The 17,997-nt window shown below is 38.0% G+C and overlaps 1 long non-coding RNA gene across 1 annotated transcript in view; it reads left to right on the forward strand.

Moving 5' to 3' along the window:
- LOC131688321 (uncharacterized) overlaps positions 1-17,997 on the forward strand; it is a 116,424-nt gene that overhangs the window by 96,550 nt on the left and 1,877 nt on the right. The window lies entirely within an intron of this gene.

Raw genomic sequence — 17,997 nt, forward strand, 5'->3', positions numbered from 1 at the left:
CCTGGTATATAACGTTTCCACCCAATCGTTGTTATATTATTATATTATCGAAATATTGTTTAGAAAGAGAAACTTGAAACAATGTCCCATCCCAGGTTTGAACCATTGCGAAACATATCCTACTCATTAACTCATATCTATGCAGCCGATACTCATTTCGAAATAAAGCTTTCATTTGAGCCTAGATTTTGGCAAATCGTCGCTGTTGTGCTATCTTATGACAAGCGCCATTTAGCACTTTTCGAGAAAAACGATTTTTAAAGTTTGAGATTGAATATCTTAAAATTTATAAATGTTAGAAGCTTTTCGGAGAAGGCATTCGATGCTTCTATCTTTTCTGAAGTAAACTCTCGATTTGTGCGAAGATCGGTTAACTATATTTACAGTTTTTGCTTAAAATGTAGACCAAAGTCGCTCACATACGTGTCATGAGTGTGTATTGATGATAAAATATGTATGACGTGTCACAAATGTGTACAGAAGATTTCATATAAAAATGAATTATAACTGATTCGTAAAATTATGCGTTACAGATCACTATGTCCAATATAATACTTTTCCATGCGATAGCAGCAATATCAGGTTACAAAATGATGGTATTAGAACACAAAGTTTTTCCAATTTTCCTCCTTTATTCAGGAAAAACAATTAACAAAAATTGGTCTCATTGACAATTTAGAGGCAATGTATATCAAACAATGTTATTGTTGACAGGTGACTAGACGAAACAAATGTTCTTCATGCATAATCCATCACCACATTTCGGTATACTTTCCAAAACAAGTGGAAATCTCAAAAGGAAATTTGTTTAATGATCATGAATATATAAGCCAACCATTCCCAGAAAAAAAACTATGGTAGGAAAAGTTTAGCTCCCGAGACAAGAACCTAGCTAATGGTTATGGTTGATCTGCATAGGAATTACCTATGTCATCAGAGACATCTGTTGGCTTGCTATAAGCTTTTCGGCTTATAGCAAGCCAACAAACTAAGAATGTTGTCTCTTTTTTCTTTGTCATAAGATAGCACAACTCGATCACTCGAGAAATTGGCGCTTGTCATAATCGTGTTTCGCTATATCTCAGTAGCCCAGCAGAATTTCAAAATTCTGAAAACGCGACTTTATGGAGATTTTAAAACTTAGTAACATGGCATATCTAACTCAGTTCACCCCAAAATGGCGTTTGTCATAAGATAGCACAACAGCGACGAAATCGGATCGGCGAACTTCGATAAAATAATGCTACCTCAGCTAAAGTTGCGTTTTTAGAGGTTCAATAAACTTTTTCAAATGATATACAAAAAGATTGTTCCTAAACTGGAATATAGCTCAAGAGTGCGCAGAAAACTATGATATTTAAATTAATAATAGGAAATTGCAGAATAAATATACACGCCTATGGCCGCAAAATATAAACTAAATAAAAATGCTGATTCCATTCCTCCAGCTCCATCGAGTCCAATCTAAAGTGTGCCCATGAGCATAAGATCGCACTCGGATTGAGCAGCACGACGACGATGTCGACGTAACAAACCTTAATCCAACGGATCGGATCGAAATAATGCAACCCTGTAGGTGTAATTTATTATTCAATAATTATCGAAATAAGTTCACCGTTGGCCATATGCACGTTGTGGTTTTTTCTCTTCTCGGTGATTCCAGCTCCGCTCGATCAGGTTCACCCCCAGCCACCCACTAAGCATGGGAGGATTGCCAACCTGCAACGTGCGTCGATGAAACAGACTTTTATTATAAGAAAATGATGCAAGGATAAAACCAGCTGAATGGTCATCAGTGAGAATGAAGAAATAGGGTAATTGACTACTCGGGCAAACTAAAGCACTGCAGAATGCATACAACCTTCCTCGAATCAGAAAAAAAAACTCGAATACAATGGGAATAAAAATAATATAATGAAGAATATGTATGCAAAAAACAATGAACATATAAATGATCATTGGTTATTTTATGTCTTCGCGCTAGGCTATTTTATATATATTGAAGTAGAGCACGTTGTGTCTCATCTTTGGCAGCACATCAAATACGAATGAGTTTGAGCCCTGTCAAATAAAAGAATTAAAACACACGAATGAGTAGAGCATCACTTCTTACACAGCTAAAACCTAGATAGGATTGGGTAATAAGAAAGTTGTGCAAAAAATTTACACAGTGATATTCTGTGTAGAATAAAAAATGTAACTTGACTGTAGTTGCTATGATAAAAAATTATAATTTATTCTTGTTTGTGAGTGTTAGAGCAATCTCTGAATACAATACCTAGAATACCCATGTTTAATCCGCTATCTTTTTCAAAAAAACTATATATTTTGTCAATTTATGCAGCTCTTTCGTACACCATATAACTTAAAATTTATCAAAATTTACTCTAGAACTATGGTTAGGTTCTTCATTGTGTGTTATAATCCCTACGTATACCTGGCGCGGAAAATATCGGGCGCAGGTTGCATGTTTTGTTCTGTTCCTGGAAAGCGCATGATTTCCCACCGCGTTCCCCTTACAATGGAACCAGAAGACTAGGAGGGCAGATAATTTCGCATTCGCTTTTGCTCTAACCATCAGCCTAACAGACAGTAACTAGCTGTGGCTGAGGTGGCGGGATGCTTCGTATTGCTTAGTCCGTTCATGATCGCTTAGTTTACATATCTTTTTCTAGATTGAGGAACAGACTTCCATGATGTGCGGTTAATCCAGAAGAATGCACGATAGGAAACTTAAGTGAACGGATTTCCTTCGGGGTTCTTTTCTCAATGATTTGAGGGAATGAGTAAATCCAAAACCCGTTATGCTGGCATGATCTATCGACGAATCCCAATATTTACTGACTATTATAGGTCTGTACGTGAACACAAACATTGGTGTGCAACGAGAAATTTTATTCAGTTTAACCACTAATTATAATGAAGTAACCAATTAGATGTCTAAAAGGAGAACATTTTGATTTTGACAACTCTATGCTTTTATTTCTCAAAAAGCAATAGCAATCATAGTTCCATTGTAACGAAATAAAAATTGAATTGAACAAGAAATTCGGAGCTTTTATATATTCCAAATTCTTTTTTTGCCCGAGGATTAAATAGTTACAGAATATGTTTTGGAATGATTCCTTCTTTGATTTTCTTTACTGACCTCGAATGTTTTTCGAAATGCAGCGGTAATTCCTTCTTTGATTTTCTTTACTGGCCTCGGATGTTTTTCAAAATGCAGCGGTACGCAGTACACGTTACACTAATTAATACCCGTCCCTTGATAACTGCTGAGAGTTGGTGATTTGGTTTCGACATTGTCTCATGCTCATCAGTACCATAGCAGACCGACTTGACCTTCAAATAAACGCCCAATCAAAGAAAACAATACCTAATAGGCTCATTACCCTACATGTAAATAAGCAAATCAATTGTAAAAAAATTCTAAAAGTGCCAGGACGCAACATGTGGCTTAATTGGATCAAAGCGTAGCGTGCCTTGTCCGTTTTTCAAAAAGCGAAATATAATCGAGACAAAACCGTGGTATGATCGAGGGTAATATAAACGAGTATTGATATAAACGCATAGTGATATAATCGAAACATCACTGTATAGCGGCCCTTCCCCCTTAATTTTTTTTGTCAATACGCGTATTGGCGATATTGTTACAATATTTCAATCCCATTTGAAATCCACATCGTCAATACAAGTTTTTTCGACTACACGTACAATACTTTTGTCAATACTGTCTGGTATTGACAAAAATATTGAACGTGTAATGCTGCCCTATAACACTTTCATTTCATCACAATCGACATGAATATATGCAGGGAAAACTCCTAGCATTTCAACTGTTACGACTTACTCTTCTTACAACTGACAGGTGTTTCCTCGACTAACATATCAGTTTTATTAAGTAGCACCCCATTAGCACATTTAGTTTCCTCCCATAAAACACCTCCCATTCAACATTCGAAACGTTGAATGAAGTGTGTATATGAACAAAATAAAAAAACGGATCTTCAAACGAGTAGTTTACTCGGAATCTTTCGCTCTTCTCGTGGATCTCCGCCCCAACCGACAAAGACTCAAAGGGAGCGAAAGCCCGCAAAAACAAACTCTGAAGCAGCACACAAGAGGAAGAATGGCCAAATGCAACGACGACACAAAAACGAAGCACAACAGTAATAAAAGGAAGTAACGCTGATGCAAACCGAGAAACAAAGAATTAAAAGAAATGAAATTAAATTTTTAATATAACAAATGCGACTCCTTTGAGTGAGAGGTAGAGCAGTAAGTGAGAAAAGAGAGAGAGAGAAGCCACAGAATAAAATAATTCGATTATTTAAAATTATTCAATCAGAACTAAGGTCTCATCTCATCAAGGCTGGTCCAAGGAATGCCTCATCCCTCTGATTTGTGAGCGAGATGGAGGTGGCTCCCTTTGTACAGTCACTCTTTTTCCTGATGCATTGTTTTTCCTGACCAGTTCCATTGTCCGAAGAACTTCCTTTGCTACCCCACCAATGAAATGCAACGAGATCCGGCGGGATGGGAGGAAGCCGGCAGTGTGGGCGCAACACAATCGATGAGTGGCAGTGGTTTACAATAATTTTGAAGTAAGTAAGAAGTTGATGGATTCTACCATACATGCTGACTGCACATAACGTAAAACCTGATTTATCCGACACGGCAAAATAAGGAAATAGTCGATAATAAAGGTTTCTTATGGCAGTGCCCCGAATACGTTTATGGTTTTGGAATAATTTATTTCTGTGCCGGTTTGAAGCAACCAGAGTCTTTTTTCCACGGGAAAACAGGTGCCGAGGAATAAGATTAATGCAAAATTAAAGGATTAACTCCTTTTTGCTGGTGGTTGGGTTTCTTGTGGCATTCCGATGCACTCGTGAAGACAATGTTCAGCTACAGAGAAGTGATGATGCAGCAATTACTGCACTGCGGTAATAGTGGCAACGGAATCGAGCTGTTGCCCATCAAGACACTGCTGATTGACAGACGCTCTGGCAGTTGTTAAGATTGGTTCTGAATTTAAAAAATGCTATAAACGGCAGATCATGTGACAATCATGAGGCTGGCTAGAATTATGTTATCTATATTGAGAAAGTTGGATTGTGCCAAATTCAATGAAATATAATGTAACATGTTTTGTTATATACTATTCAATTGCTTTGGCGATATTTTTTTCCAATAGCTTCAGGAAATAGGAAAGAAGTAGTTGTTATTTGCTTTGGGTATTTTGGGTTGGAAAAATTATAAATTCTCGAATCTGTGTTCGAAAAAAACATTGAGTTCTCGCGCCCTCCTTTTAACAGTTTCTAGAGAGTTTTATACAGTATGTAGCTCATTTTCAAACATATTGTCTTCAGTTTAATCTTTGTGCACTCGACTCTTTCCTATAGCGCGTATAGGTCAATAACTAAGTTTCCTCAAAACTACTGGGGTCAAGGAACACAAAAAAAAACTTAATTTGATCAAAATTGCTGATTCTCTTACTGTGGTAGAAAACATTGATGTTTTATCTTACAATGCTCAAATCAATTCCTGTAGAAAGATAGTCGATGACATACTAAATTCTAAATAGGTTTTATAAGAATTCCATAATATTTCAATCGTCCATTGCCACTCTACTTCAGTGGAATCCAATCATACTAATTGCAATAACTCCAGTTCTACGGATAATACTAATAACGATTAGTACTTAAATAGCTCCGCCAACCTTTCACTTTTTCAAATAAAATTTGCATGAAATACTTTTAAAAAATCACGATCATAGCTCACTTTTTCGTCACAACTTTGTATACAAACCCTATAGCCCCCAAATTTTTTTTTGCTTGAAACAACTTTTGTAGGTGGGCTTCGCGTTGCGAAAAAAGGAAATAATATTGATAATTCATATCACAAGTAACAATTGAAGTTTTATAGCACGCTACAAGTGCAATCTAAGTTTTATGATTGGCTATAAAACTACCATAAAATTTACTAGGGATTTTATGTTACTAGGGATTGGTATTGTTACTAGGGATAAGTAATGGATTTTTGCTTTAAAGCCTTAAAACAAGTAAGCCGCCTAGAGGCGGTGTTAAGCACATGAGCGAATAAAAAACAAAAACTTTTGTTCCTTTAGTTAGGCCATTACAATTTTTTTTTAAAAATTATGTCCAAGTACAAATTTTTTTCTGAAGGGGGGGGGGCAAACAAAAAATAAATATTTATTTTGATAAACAAAATTTTTTTTGCATTTTCTTTCGATTGTTCTCGTGAACGTTTCCGCAGGGTGATTTCGTATAGCGGGGTTGAGCTATTTGTTTTACTAGAAAAATTCAAGCAAACATTACTGAATCAATCAAAAGTTCACATAGGAAAGGGATGCTAAAGTTTTCGTTTTAAATAATTTTCCCAACAGTGCAATTTTTAAATTCCCAATAAAAGCTTAAAAGTTCTCTAAGAACTTAATGTAAACATTTAAGAGTACTTTAAGGTATTAACTTTTGGTTGCTTGAATAGTTTTCGTTCCGTTGTGGCGGCACATGGACCGACTGTACACACAAGTCATGAAAATCGGTCAAAGGTGCACCTGCTTGATAACAATGTACAGAAACAGGATTGCAACATTTCACTTATGGGCTTTTGGAAAACATTCTGGAATGAATCCAAAGGTAAAGTGTGCGTCAATGGAATTATTCATCTCAGATATGTTTTTCTCTGATATTTTTTTCTATTGCGTATTTCGTATACAGTAGCCTGGCGAACGTACATCCTGCGCATACTATACTTTTTCGAACTCTACATCAGCTTTGGTTTATCGCTTGTGCTTGAAGACTTGTAGATTTGTTTGTTTGGTACATGATAGTAATTCGGCTCGGTTCCGTGTACATCTTCGAAATCTTTGCATTTTTCTCCATCTTGTTGCGCAGTAGGTAGCCGCATCAGATAAATTCATTTGATACTCGTACGGATTTATGAAATGTATAGCAATCATCAGTTCATTTTTTGCCTTTTTCATATAAGGAAGAAACTCTGAAAACTTTTTAAGCTACACCCGTAGTGTCGAGTGTCATATACCACTAGATTCAGTTCGTCGATATCTGAAAATGTCTGTATGTTTTATAGTATGGTTAAATTGCTTCAAAAGTGCATTGGCTCTAGGTGGGATTCACTTTTGTGCGTAACCGCTACTAATAGTCCTTACTTCTCTTCCTTCCTTTTGTTCCACGAGACTGCATCGAAGTGTTATATCGTGGGGAGGCTGATTCAGTCTTAAGACAAAATGATACATTAGAGCGGTTTAGCTCCGAACACATATCCGACTAATCGCAGTGGTGAACTTCCGTTAGCCATTTGGCTCCCGTTTCTGTGAACCATTTAGTTCCTGTTTTCGCGAGCCATCTCAATTCCTCGTCGGAAGTTCTCCCGATACCGATGCCTGTTGCGTGAGTCATTTAGCTCCCAGTTTTGTCGCAATCTTCTCGCATAGTCCATAAATCCTACTCAAAGGGCCAACCTGTACTTGGCGAGGACGGTTCGGCGATACCGGATGGAGCGTAGCTTCTGGTTCGCTGCTTCCGGTTCCTTGAAAACTCGACGACCCACCGCTGGTGCTGCACTCGACCTACTCGATCTTGTCCCTGACGGTGAAACTAGTCTGCTCACATGCTACGGCCCGGCGATTCCAGCTGGTTCGTGGTTCCCAGTACACTGGCGCCTCAAGCAAAGCTGTGGTTGCTCTCACAGCCTTCCCCTTAACATAATCATCGTAACTTTAAAAGTTCAAATCGATGATATATTTTCCGACCGCGCTGTCATTCGGCTGCTAGTCATCACCAACTCTGTTTTATGATGGGCAATCGTCTCCGTGTCGAGTGTCTCCTCTTCTAGCGATTGTCCGATTACTTGGAACACCACATCATCCGTGAAGCCGAAAATCGTTATATATCTGGGAAGGTTCAGCTCCAATACTCCATCGTACACTGCGTTCCACAGCGTCGAGTCGAGGAACGTCAGTTGTAGTTGTGATTCTCCCTTGTCTGTCTCGTAGATCAGTGTTCGGTACTGAAAGTAGCTCTATAATATCCTGCAGAGTTACTCAGGCTGTTCAGCGAATGGGCGATTGCTTCCCAGCTAGTACTATTGAAGCATTCTTCACGTCTAAGGGAACCACCACGCAAAAACGATATCCTTATCTCTGCTGTCTCCAAAGCTTCCACAACCGTTTGGATGGATTTCACTGTAGACCTGCCTATAAGGAAGCCGAATTACATGAGATGCCGTTCTCACGGTCCGCGTACTTCGTTAGCTTGTTCAGGATTACTCCTTCTCTCTAACATTACCAAGGGATATATTGACTACGCTGAAAGATCTCCATGTTGTCCCGGCATCGGAAGCAACATCAGCTTTTGTCGCTTCCAATTATCGGATCGTTTTGAACATATCCGGGCTCTCATGTATCACATCACTTTTATGGCTTTCGCCATCTCGATAAGCTGTTTGTTGGTAAATCGATCTTCATCTTTGTGATCATCCTCCTCACTGTACGGCGAAAATAGATTCATGTTGTGGGGAAAACCTTTCGATGGTGACCTCCATCTTTTCCGGGCACCTTTCAGGTGGTGCAGCTGAGCCTTTTATCTTTGTTATGCCAACTTTGTTGGTCTCTCCTAAGGAAATTCGCGTTGGCTTTGTGGCAAGGCTTTCTTGTACAGCTTGACTGCTTTGTTGAGAGCGGTTCTTGCAGCTCGCTTCCCTTGAGCTTTCTGATTTCTGTTTTAATTTTAAATATATTTGACACGGCTCAATGCGTTAGCACAACTGAGCCGTGGAGCGCACCTTGGGGGTCATTTGGTCCGTCTTCTCTCACGTTTTCGTTTACGTCCATGTCATCATCGGTACTGCATTTATGTTGCTCATGGTCGGATGTTCTTATTTGTTGTTTGTGCTTACTGGTCGCTATTGTAAATCCTTCTTCATCGGTATTAGATTCCTTATTGGTGGTGTTTGTTGTTGGTTTGGAAACATTTGCTGTAATCGTTGTTACTTCGATGTTGGTAATGGCAGTTGGTTTAGTGGTACTGGGGCCGATGGTTGTTGAGCTGGTGCTTGTGAATGCCCGGTCTGCTGTCGTTGGTTTACCAACTGGTTGTGGTTTAACATACGATGATTATATACCGGCTTTGGTCGTATCAGGTGGAATTTCTTTAGCATTCTCTGCGCAAGGTTTCCCGTGGTGTAGTGGATGATCACAATATTGACAGGTAGGAATCTGTCCTGGGTGCGTGACTAGTATTCGTTGAGAATATTCAACACCATGAGGTGATTTGCATGTGAAAGTCAAGTAAGAGGGAATAGGTTTTGTCGGACGCATTCTCACCACACGAACGCCGTTGCGGAGTCTTGGGAAGAAGTTCCTCCAAGTATCTTCCTTAACACTATTCACCTCTCCGTATTTTGACAGGATTTGTTTGATAGCGAAGGAACTAGTACGTGGTGCCAGGTCATGTATCTTTATTTCAATACTGTCAACATCTATATACGTTGGGATACTGTATAAAATGTCATTACATTCGATGACGTGTTTCATGTTGTTCTGGGAAGCGAATGATTCTGCTTGACTAATGTTTTTAACATATTCAGTACCGCATGACGTAAATGGTGGAATTGCACCGCATAAAGTACCGCAAGCTACGTTGAACTTCAAGTTCACCTTCAACATTTGCTCCCCTTCATGAATTGATGGTGTTACCGGATATTTCGTGTAGTCAACAGCAACACAGTTTGCCCGCATCGTGATATACTTTTGCTTGGCATTGTCACTCATTGTTTATTCACGAATCACACACTAGGCAGAAGGAATCAATTTTTGCCAAGCGTCGCGCGGGTAAATTTGATTACTTGCCCTGCTATTGCATCGGAGCGATTTCTAGCTTCTGAACTGAGCGAGATGAGAAACCGAAGTGATCTCCGACTTCTTCTCCAAGCTCGGAGGCAACTTATACGTAGAACGATAATCGTCGTATTGCACCCGGCGACCGTTTCTCAGTTTCCCATCCCTTGGTATGGTAGCATTACACGCCTTTGTTAGTAGTGCCGTGAACTCGCTCGCATTTAGGTTGAAGAGCATACCCTCAAATTCAAGTTCTTCGACGGACACGTTCCTGTGAAAAATCGCTGTTTTCCATCTTCACTCGTTTATATATCTCCTACATATTCATATTCATGTGTAGTTCATAGTCCTGTTATCAATGCTGTACCAAATCGCTTCGTGGTCGCTGTGGATATATCCTCGCACACTTTTCAGTTCATCTTTCCGGTTACTCCAAGGCTACAAAAATTGACATCGATAATGGATTCCCGGTTCTTCCTGCGGTAAGTGCCGATGATACCATTATTTGTAAGATCTATATTTAGCTTTGCTAGAGCATTCTCGATCGCTGATGGCCAGACAAAGTTCTTTTGATTCCAGCGTCTATCTCGAAAATTTCGCATGTTTCTGGTTCTTGGAATATTTCAGAATTAATGTCTCTTCGGCTTCTTGGAAAACGGCTTATTCGATTTTCACAAGCTTAGCCTTAAATGGAAGGTTTGGTAGCAGATTTTGATCTGATCATGTTCATAAGAATCGCACATATGGCTGCGGAAATACGGTATGAATACTACGATCCCATATGAAATCTTTAAATGTCAAAAACCTTTCGGTAAAGCTCATGTATACTGAATATTGAACCACATATAAATCTCCAGGAGTCTGATTTGAATTCAGATTGTTTCCTTATCGAAATTATTTTCGAATGCAACGATCGATTATGTCTCTATCGACTGTTGCGTTTAAAATGGAATCGATTCAGAAGTCGGTCTGTATTAGCCTTTCCATGAGATGTTTGTTTGATAATACACAGATGGGTCCTTCCTTCCGCGACCAGCAAACGTTTCATTTGATGTTGGACTGGATCGATGATCTTATTTAAACTTCACATTTACCCGAGAATGGTCAAAATAAAAATTATCATGGGATGGTAATTTCTAAAACTACCATAATAGTTTTCAGTTACGAAAAGCAAAACTCTATGGAAGTTATTGTGGTTCTATAAAACGTGACAATTTTTTTGAATTTTGGTTATTTAAAAAAAAATTATTTGCCCCCTGATTTTTTTCAGCGATTTTGAAGGGGGGGGGGGTGACATAATTTTCAAAAAATATTTGTGATGGCCTTACTTCAACATAAGCGAATACAAATGGTTGCCTATATTTTAGACTCCATCAGTATGCTAAACGTTAAGGAGTATGTTTTCTCTAGTGCTGTAGTTAATTCTTGACTTCTAATTCAAGGGCCTGCTGGGTGGTTTCACTTAGGGTAAATAATATGGAGTAGGACTATAGAAAAAGTGATCAAGATGAGGGCTTATTGAAAAATATGCAACAATACAGATTAAAATGAAGTAATGCGCCAAAACCATCATATACTGCAAAATTTAACATATTTTAATGGGGGTGGAGATAGTATAGTTGGTAAATCGCTCACCTGGGTTCAATTCCCAACCCCGCACATAAGGTTAGAGATTTTTCTAAATAGATTTCTCTAACCCGACAAAGGCGAATGACCCTAAGATTAAAACCTTTATAATCAAAATAAAAATCTCCCATGGTTACATATAGCTAGAAATATTTCTAAACACCAAATTTTCCGAAACAAAATTGCTTCATTTTCTGATACTGATGTCGTCTTGAGTGAGCTTTTTATGATAAAACGCTCGAAAATTGGAGTTTTATATATTCTAATGTTCGATAAAACCAGTAAAATTGATTGAAAATTGTGCGGAAAATGTCAAGAATTAAATATTAAATAAAACGTAATTGTGAGTTTTTAATATTAAATCGTACTACAAATAATCGTGATTGAGATTACCAGTTTCAGCTATTCACTCCTAGAGGAGCTATTTTTGGTAGCAATTTATTATGAAGAAAATCTAAATTCGGGGGTTATAGCTGCTGCGTTGGAAAAAAATTCTTATTTTGTTTTGGCATATTTTGATAGAATATACTCGTTCGCTTCGTGCAATAATCGGAGACGAATGAGAATCTGAATGGATGAATGGGCGGTTTGTTCGTTTGACGTTTTCAGCTGCGTCGCTGAGCATTGAAAATGAATGCGGTTAAATATGAGCAGATTTTCTTCAATGAATTTGCATATTTGTAACTGTGGTGGCAAAGAGTAGAAATAATTCCGTAATGCTGGGAATCATTTTTTGATCATCCTGCTCTACAGCTGTTTATATATGTTCACAGGGTTGTTACGGTCGCGCGGATATCGCGATTTTTGCGGGTTCGGCGCGTTTTTTTGCTCTCAATTTGACGCATCGCGCGGATTTGGCGCGAATTCGAGTTTTAACCGTGTTTTTTTTATCGGAGTCTCTCCTAACATGTTCATTTATCATATTGTTTAAGACGTATACTAATAACTCTCACTTCAATCCCTGGGAACACTAATCCCTCAGTTATGGTTATGAAAATTAACCTGAGACTACGTTATGACGATTTGTAAATATTTAAAGTGATTATGAATAATATGAAAAAATCATTTAAACATGTTGAAACACGAATGGCAATTTATTTGTGCATACAATGTTATGCGTTTTCTTTTCATTTGGATGCAACTATAAAGCTCTGCATATTTAAAATCGGTCCGCTTTTTTGACCGGGGAAGGGATTCTAGTTGTCGTTTATAGAAGCTTTTGACAACAATCCGTTAACAAAGTTGAAATCCTGTGCAAAACTTTTTAACAAGGTTGGTGTTTACCCGAATTGCCACACGATGGAAAAAGAAGCAAATTAGTATAGCAGAAGTAATGAATTCACGACACGGTCGGGTACGAGGATCGCACAGGAAACTAGCAAAATACCACCGTCTGTGCAGTTCTGAAACATTTCAAGGAACGTCTGATTCCCGGAAGGTGTAATCAAGGCGTCGAACGTTGTTCCCACTGAGACGTCCAAAAAATTGTTTCAAAAACGTTCAACACGGGTCCAACGATGGACGTTCGTTGAACGGTTACTTGGACGTCGTCCAAGTTTGTCCAACGAACGTTCAACAAACCCTGTGCTGCGCAGTTCGAAAAATGCGCATTCGGAAAAGTTTCAGTACCGGATCGTAAAGCAAATTAGTAGGTCAAAAATGCGGGTTGGAAAGCTGTATGCTCACTGCTCAGGGGCTGACCACATCTAACGGATGCATCCTTAAGGAGGATGAAACGGGTGTCTAATTGGATTTCGAAGAGAAACAGAAGTTTTATGTTGTCGCTGAGATATTCCCAAGAAATACAAGTTTGTTTTTGCGGATAATGTTGCCGGTAAATTGTTGATCTGGGAGGGAATCTGCAACTGTAGCTGAAAGACTTCGATTTTCATGGCAGCCAACCAGGCAATGAAATGTTGCATTTTTAAATGCAAGTATTTGCTTAACCATTCCTTCAATCGAATAATTTTCTTAGGATGAAGCAAAGGTAATAATTTATTTCGCAAAAATAACTGAAACAAAACCATTCGTCGTTATTTCGAATAAATTCACGTGCTTTTCTGTTACTGTCGCTCTTCATTCGGCGCTCAACTTCTGCAGTCAAGGTCTTGGCTTGCGGATTCCACCAATTCTTCATTCGACCAATGTAGCTGGAGATTGCGCTTCATTATCGTCCAATACTTCGCTGTTGGACAGAGCTGCGGACAATTTGGTGGATTCTGCTCTTTTGGGGTGAACTGGACTCCACTGTTGTATCATTGTAGCACACCCTTGCTGTAATGGCAGCTGGGTAAGTTTGTCCAAACATAACGATCCACAATGGGACTTAATGAAGGTTAACATCCGTTTGTTAAGAAATTTCCTTTACTTCCGAACTCGTAGTATTATCTGTCACGAAAACGCTGGTTTTCTTGCCACAGGAACAGATCCCTTGTAAAATCATAATTTTTTCGCGATCGAATCGGCGAAAATTTTGAACAGCGGATCCGCCGTAAAGTACAGCGATTGGCATTCTTTATTAGGCTAATTAAAACCGAATGACCTTCAACCGCAATTGACGATATACGGTTCCAATCCGAGACTTGATATTCACTATACTGCGTACTATAAAAATACTATAAAAAAATCTCAAGATTTTATCAAGATCGGAGCACCATAACTTGAGTTACAACCTCTAAACCATTCATAGGTTGGTTAATGTTGACTATGTGTTTGAAGTGTACGGATTCCTGCGCAATCAAAACAGGTGCAGTCAACTGAGCTCACAAGAACCATGAATTTATTAAAAAGAATGCAATAATTACTAGTAACTTTTGGGGACTCTGATCCAAGTTTTTTCATATTTTTTACCGTGACTTAGATAAGTCGTCCCTTCAATATATAGGTCACTTTTAAAAATTAAACAATTGGAGGAAATTTTTTTGAACGTTAGTAACTTTCATTATACTGAACGGAATCACATTATATTTGCACCATTCACTTGGAAAAACAGTCACCAATATTTATTAAATTGCGAAGCATTTATGACTTCTATGGGTAGCGCAAAAAAAAATCCGAAAGAGACGCGAAAAAGCCGATATTTGTTAGTTCTAGCAGAGCCCACTCGAAACATTCTGGTAATTACCCACTCGAAACATCGGATTAATTAATTGAAAATCTGCCACACATGTATTTCGGGCACAGAATAAGCGCGTTTGAAATACTCGATATAACACGATCCCATTTGCAAAAACACATTTTATGTGAATGTAATGCAAGCGTGTTTATTGCAAAATGTTGCAAATTTACAGCAATAAACCCCTCGCCCTATACTTATCTTACTACCACCCGGACTAAATGTGTAACACCGGCCCTGAATATGGTGTACCGAGACCTAATCGAAAATTATATAGTTATGAGTCTCATGAATGCATTTTTGTGCTAAGTGCTTCATTCATCGTTCGCTAGTCGAATGAGAAGCATGTGGATGCACAGTCAGATGGTGCGATATGAAGAAGGTAATCAGAATTTTCGTTGCCCATATATTATTGTACATATTATCTTTGTTAATTAGCCTTATTTTGGATTATGACGACCCGCTTTTTGAAACGAATGTGGTTTGCAGATTCTATCTAAATAACATTCGTTAATAAAACAATTATAACATTGTGTAGAAAATATTTTGCGTTGTAATATTTCAAAATAACTTTGAAAGCTAGGCATATTTTTATGTACCATGCCACGATATGTTTAGCCTAGTAATAAAAGACGGTAGAAAATACATGAGAAGGTTCCTATAATTTTCAAATAAAAACCATTGCAAGTTTTGAAGATTTATAGAAATTTGAATCTATTTGTTTTGAGAACCGCGCAAAATCTCGCGCGGATTTGGCGCGTTTTTATTTTGTCATCTTCCGTAACAACCCTGAGTGGAGCCCCTTAGCTCAATAGTGCCCAGCACGGTAAATCTAGGCTACTCATTTTATGAGTATGTTTCACACATTTTTGGGAATACCATTTATACGTCAAAAAGTGATTAGATTTTAGCTATGAACGAAGAGTATGTTTACGCATTTTCGAGAATGTCAACAACGAAGAAAAATTCGTAAAAAGTATACCTCACAGAGAAAAGAAAATTTACACCTTGAAAGGAGGCCATTTTCAAATAATTGTTCGTGTTGCAAACAACATTTCTCATTTACTTCCGCGTTTATTTGTCAAAGACAGAGAAATATGGACGAAAAATCTAAAACTCTTTATAAATCACATAATGGTGCTATGGTACGTATGCTTGCTTCTTGTTAATATATTTAAAATAGCAACTTTCTTAATTTTTTTAGATTCGAAAGGCATATACGAACGCATGAATCCCAGTTATGATCAAGTTTTATGTTACAAAGTTAGAAATAACAGCTCCCAACTCTCAGTGAATCAACTAGTTTACAAAATGCGTGAGTCGATTACGGTACAAATATTGACTGTATTGAAATAAATTAGATAAATAAAAGGTAATGTATTTTTTTTTACTTCTCGAAAAGAAATTGAAAACCAAAAATTGTACAGTATTCACGCAGAAGTCAGTAGACTTCTTCTAAGAAGTAAAAAATAGGTATTTTTTACTTTTTCAAGAAAGTAAACACTATACATTTAGCTTTGCAGGCATGAGTATAAATTACCTATTTTACACTTTGTTGAAAGAGTCAAAACTATGCTTTTTCCACTTTGTTGTCTAGAGTAGAAAGTATGCAGATTTTGACGTACATTCTGTATACACAAAAGAGAGTAAACACAATATATTCATTTTATGGGTAGTCCCAGTTTCCCACCAAAATGCGTATTTCATAGTTATAATAAAGTTTGTTGTGATTACCGTGAGGGGCCCTGCGTACACAGAAAAAAATATTTTGTAATTTTAAGTTTATTTTCATGCACATATTTGGAGCATGAATATAAATGTAAAATTAAGTTCTCCACAAATACACACGATTTGACGTGCTTTCTTCAACGAATTTTATTATAATTTTACACGTGGATATAAAATTACAGTTTCATTAATCGGATAACCAATGTACGTCAATGTATTTTTACTCGAATATTACTGTAAAATGAATGACATGTAATATTACAAGAATGAGAGTGTAAAATTATATGCTTTTCGATGCTCCAATTGAGTACATTGATTTTAACGTAATTTTCAACCAAATTTTAGATTCAAGCTTTGTATGTTTACATTCGTATTGGTTTACATGTCGTTTAAATTTTTTGGTGTGTCCCTGCCGGTCTGATACCGACCATTTGTCTACTCATGTAATGTTCGCATCATGAAATCTAACCGAACCACAATAAAACAAAGTTGTAAGTGCACAGATTTAGTTCAAGCTAAAACATTATCGATCGAAATAAAAGTGACAGTTTGGCACTATAACTATTGAAGAGAATAATCTACTTCAAAAACAGTACTGCAATTAGTCGGCTATAAAAGCCGTTGGATGTGGCCATCTGCACCCACTTCGGAGGCATTAATTACACCTAAAATCATATCTTTTATGATAAACGTCCGCTAATTTTGGCGAAACTTTCCTGGCATGGATCTGAAACGTATATAAAGTGAGAACGCGAAATAATAACCACCGAACATAATTTGCGATCATCGCTGCGGTCACAACTCGAATTAAAAAATCGCCATTCCCCCAGCGGAGCAGTCACCTTCTGCCACGACAACGAAAAAAAAAAATCAAACCAAGGCAGAGCACAAAATTCACGCACGAGTTTCTTTTAAATTGAAAAATAATTTAGCTTCAGCCAGAAAATTAATGAGTTTTCTCTCCCCGCTTGCCTTATTAAAGTCAGGCTTGTATATATGTAAGACTCTGTGTGAAAATAAGCCAGGCCAGGGCAAGCTGCTAAAATTCTTCTTTAATTTATGCTCCAGGGCACCTCGCCATCATCCAGCATCCAGTTGCTGCTGCGGTGTCCCTCAGATGCAAGAGTTATGATGCACTGCAGTGCTGGTACTTATGGAACCGCGTATTCCGAGAGAAGCCCTTCAAAGGGTGAGACGGTTATTCAAAATATGACATGAATCGATATGGCTCATCTCAGAAGACTGGTCGATAAAGATAGGGATGTTTAAAGGGAGTGGGGTATTGGAGCTCAACTACCTAGTTTTCTTCTTCCATACATACACAATAACCATCTCCAGGCTTGAGTTTTGAAAACCTTCATGAGAGATGGTTGTCTAACATTATGCTTAGCTCAAAATTTTCGCAATAATTATAGCAAACAACTGATCTGTTGGCTCCTCGATGCGCATGGGCCTGAAAGGGTGCGGCTTACTTAAACTTGTTCGCGCCAAATAATGCAAACATCTCTACCTCTACCTAATGCATCACTCGCGCTTGCATAATATGTATGCATCTGGAGGATAAAAGATGGAGAATAATAAGCGAAAATCAAAGAGACCAAAGGTCATTGGTGGGGCAAAGGGAGGAAAAACTGGGATAGCGAAG

This window comes from Topomyia yanbarensis, chromosome 3 (assembly GCF_030247195.1).
Source record: "Topomyia yanbarensis strain Yona2022 chromosome 3, ASM3024719v1, whole genome shotgun sequence".
NCBI lineage: Eukaryota > Metazoa > Arthropoda > Insecta > Diptera > Culicidae > Topomyia > Topomyia yanbarensis.